The sequence below is a fragment of the Lissotriton vulgaris genome, chromosome 4_1 (assembly GCF_964263255.1).
Source record: "Lissotriton vulgaris chromosome 4_1, aLisVul1.2, whole genome shotgun sequence".
Lineage (NCBI taxonomy): Eukaryota > Metazoa > Chordata > Amphibia > Caudata > Salamandridae > Lissotriton > Lissotriton vulgaris.
Genome location: NC_141691.1, coordinates 1,538,662,978 through 1,538,667,667, shown reverse-complemented (window position 1 = coordinate 1,538,667,667; position 4,690 = coordinate 1,538,662,978).

The window sequence follows — 4,690 nt, the reverse complement described above, 5'->3', positions numbered from 1 at the left end:
TGAAACATACAAGTTGTAGGGCTCCGCACTAGAACGTTTAATTTCATTTTTATTAATTGGTATAATGCCATAAGCTTTAGAGAAAGGGGATCCGTTGTAAAGGAACTGGACTCCTGTTTAGAAAAGCTTGTTCACTTAAATAAGACACCAAACGCCCCCACTCTAATATTGTTGGGGGATTTTAACTGTCATCTCTGTGACAATTTAAAGCCATTTAACAGAGACTGGTCTAGATGTACTGTAACCAAGGGGCCACACTTCTCTCATACAACAGACGGATGGGATCTAGAGAAATTAACAAAAAGGTATAATCTAGACCATACCATGGATCTGGTAGAGCTAGGTGAAAATGGAGACCTCACCCCAACGTTTAAAGGTAGAGGCTGTCAGTCATACATTGATTTCATTCTAGTCTCGCACACTATAAAAAGAAATGTCAGTAGTATGGCCATAGATACAAGTATCTTTAGCGATCATAATCCTCAGACATTCACACTAAAGGGGTTGGTTTTTAAAAATGTCACAGTTAGAACTGAAATTATAGAAAGGGCAACGGACCAGGGAAGGAGGATTAAGTGGGCCAAGATTGACGGAGATCAATTTTATAGAAAGTTAATAGCGGAGGGACTAAATGCCATCAACATCTGTCTTGACCCTCATGTAACTGGAGACTCAGTGGTAAGTGCATTTGAGGAAATTGCACGTCACGTGGACAATTTATTAAAATCTTCCAAGGCCAGCAAAACATGTAACATCCCGCGTTGGTTTGATCATGCTTGTTCGAGGGCGCACAAAAACCTCAAACTTTCCCTCCAATCGAAGCCAAGGGACAAAGCCAAAATAGCACAGCTCAGGATTGAATACAAAAAGGCAGTGAAGTGTCGAAAAAAAAACCTACAAATCCAAGCCTGGGAAGATTTAAGGGAGGCAGCAGAAAGGCGAGACAGCTCGGGTTTCTGGAAGGTAAGCAACACCTCATGCTTCCAGGACCCAGGAGCGCCGAAAATATTAAATACCATCTTACCCCAACAATGGCAGACTCACTTTCAGAGCCTCTATAACTACACTGGACCACTTACCCAGCACGAAGGATCAAGGCAAAGACCCAACACAAAATTGGACTTTTGTCTGGAAGAGGTAAAATCGGCAATAATTGGTCTCAGCGAGAACAAAGCGCCAGGTCCCGATGGCATACCCCCTGATCTGTATCGGAGCAACATCGATCTCTGGGCCCCACGGCTCACAAGGGTACTGAACGAGGCCGTGGTGGCAGGGCTGCCTCGTTCCTGGTCAACAGCAACCATAGTCCCGATTTACAAGAAAGGGAATCGCGATGACCCACAGTGTTATCGTCCAATATCCCTCATAGATGTAACGGCAAAGGTTCTGGGCCGTGTCATCTTACATCGCTTGCAGGAATGGGTAGAGGAGAACCAGATTTTGACAGACATTCAATATGGTTTCAGGGAGGGCAGATCCACCACAGACCAATGCTTGAACCTGTACCTCCTGACAGCAAAATATACCATCGCTAACAGGGGGTCAATATATATGGGGTTCATGGACCTCTCTGCGGCCTTTGACCTGGTGAATAGAGAAAAACTTTGGGCCCTGTTAACAAATCTAGGAGTGGATCAATCCCTGGTAGACGTCCTAAAAAACTTACATTGGAATACATCTGCAAGTAAGATACAACCAAGAAGGAAGTAGTGAGGTTCCGTGAGAATCGTAATGGTGTTTTTAACTTGTTCGAATATGGACGAGTTTGGTATCTATGAACCGCAAATGACGAGTTTAGTGGGTGTACGCGTTTTCGCGACACTATCTTGCACCGTTCGTCTTATTCGTGGGTTTCTTCATCTGAACCCACGGGTTCCATTTTAGATACGGCATCCATTTTGTTTCTTGCCCTCAAGTAGTCAGCGAACGGACACTGTCTGCTTCGTGACCCTGGGATTCCCAAACTCTTGCGGAAGACACGTGTTCCTTTGAGGGTGTCTTTATGACGAGGGGGATGACACTGCAAAGGCAGATGGCCTCGCTTGAGGCTCATCTTGCCGTGCCGGTCTATTGTTTCAGTTGTGCATGCATTAGGCACGAATCCTTTGATCCTGCAATCATGCTTCCGATGTTACCCCCTACACTCTTTTCCAATCTGTTGTCTAACTTTGTCTTCCTTGCACCTGTTCCTGTCTCTTTTCTTAACCCGTTTACAGCCAGAATGGAATGTACTTAATGATGGGATAACGTACTTTTACAGTTGGGAACCGGCGATGTTACTGTAATTATGTTCCGGGCTTCTGAATACATGAAAGCGACCCTTTTGAAGTTTACTGTGGGAACTGAGTTGTAACCTTTTGTTCGCCATGTTGTGCTATGACTAAAATATGTATAAAAGGAGCGATCCACTGTTGCAATTTGAAGCAGTCTCTCAGAACCTACACGCGGTGTACTTCTTGCGATTTCTGTATCCCTGCAGTAAATAAACTCTGATCTTTGACGCCGAAGGAAGTGTCCTGTGTCTCTGTGTTTTGTACGCCAGAACAGGTAACCCACGAAGGTTTCAGGTGTTGTTCCCTGGCACCGCTGGGCCTTAGAATAGCCCAGTCCTTCAGTTAGTGCCCAACGTAGGGCGGCATCAGCGGTACCGGTCCAAAGCCCGACGATCGTGAGGAACTTCGTGTGAAATCTCCGAGGGAAGGTGCACCCCGCTTCATCGATCCTGTTGTCGAAATAAGTGGTCCGAAGACTTTTCCCGCGGAGATTCCCGCCTCCTGACGGCTGCGACGGACTGATGCCCTGACTGTCGACCTGTTTTGGCGCCTGGCGTAGTCCTTTGTACGGCAAGACGATAGACGGGCCTTCCTGGTGACGCCATTGTTCTTTCAGTTAAGTATTTGTGGGTCGCTCCCAGAATCCTTGGTTGTTGTTGTAACTTGGTTGTTTTGCATGGTTCCATTGCATTTGTGGTTCTTAGTTGTTGAGTTTTATTTGACGATTGCAATTGCCAAAAACCGAGGGTCTTGCATTTTTGCGAGGACATCGTAATTCGATAACCCTTGAAGTTTGTAAACTCGGTTAGTGTGCACGATGCCTGGCCGTAGTACTTTGTTTGGTTTCTTCAAATGTTGCGGTACGGATTCCAGATTGGAGGACTCATGTCCGATACCTCCAGTTGGAACTCCGATTTATGAGCTATATAGTCGACACGGAGTAGGTCCTATCGTATATAATGAATATTGGATCCGTTACACTAAAAATTATGGTGTCCTTAGTTGGCCACCCCATGGTAGTTTCGAAACTGCAATTTTGGACAATCTCGAAGCAAAATTGTTTAAAAAGAAAGCTAGGCCGGCCATGTTTGATTCCTTCCGGTTATGGCGTAAAGAGGCCAAGCAGAAAGAAATCAAACAGATTAAGAAAAACAAGAGGGAAGGTATCATTACGGTGATGCGAAATGCAGAGCAGTTTCAGCGAGACAAAGAAGAGAAGGAAAAGTAATTTTTTGCTAGACTGCAACATATGGCGGTGGATAAATGTTATCCGGTTTTACCGTCGAGTTCTGATAAGAAGGGAGAAAAAGCGGTAGAGGACCCTTTGCTGTCCTATCTACTGAAGTCACCACCTCCATACGCACAGGATACTACAGTACCTGTGGTTCCTCCTGTCCCTCAACCTGTTGTTCCGGCAGCTGCTGGTCAGCCTGCCGTTGGTCCTGTTCCTACGAATCCTCCTGTTCTTCAAGCTGTTCCTGCTCCTTTACCTGCCCTTTTTCCTACTGCTCCACTGCCTATAGCTTCTCAGTCTATTGTTCCTGCTACTTCTGCTCTTTTGGCTACTCCTACTGCTCCTACGTTCAGTCCTCATGTTGTTGCCCCTGTACTTCTCTCCTCTTCTCCTTCTGTCTGTAGTCGCATACCTAATGCGGTTGCTAATCTTTACTCTCCATTTGGATCAATACTTGGGTCCGATGTTTCTGACGTCTCTCAGAGACGAAGTCAAATTCCTGGTGGTAGGGAGAGTGAGACGTTAGTGAAAATGACGCGTAAATGGATTAGGCATCCTGCTAAGTACACCCCCCGCATAGTTTTTGACACGTTCTCTCAGTTTAATGAGCCCACACAAAGATTCGTGTTTGAGGAAATGTGTAAATCTTTACGTGAAGAGTGGGATAATGATGAGGTAGACAATGTACCGCCCGAAATGACCGAACTCCAGAATCAGTTTTCGAATGGTATGATTGTGGGTGGTAATGTTCGACGTGCTTTAGAGCGTCTCTTATCGTTTCGATCTACAGTGCAACCTCGAGCATTGTTTAATGACGAAACTGAGGAGTGGATGGCACAACCTGGTCAGTATCCCATGCGAGAAGTTCCCCCAGTGTGGATGCCAGGTGATGCCGCTGTTAACCCTCCAAGTTTACCGCACTTCCAGAGAGTCTGGATACATCTCCCACGGAAACGATCGGAAGTTTTGCAGGTGAAGCAATCTTTGCCTGACCCCCGGAAAAATCCGGCAGGTTATTATAAGGAGTTATCTCAGCTTGTGGATGCTACTATTATGAACCTTGCCGACATTGATATGTTGTTTGGTAATGTAGTACCACAACCAATTTGGGCAAAAATCCGTCAAGAGAATCACGTAGCCGAGTTAGGTGGTGATTGGGCTGCACTTGCGGCGGCTGACGGAC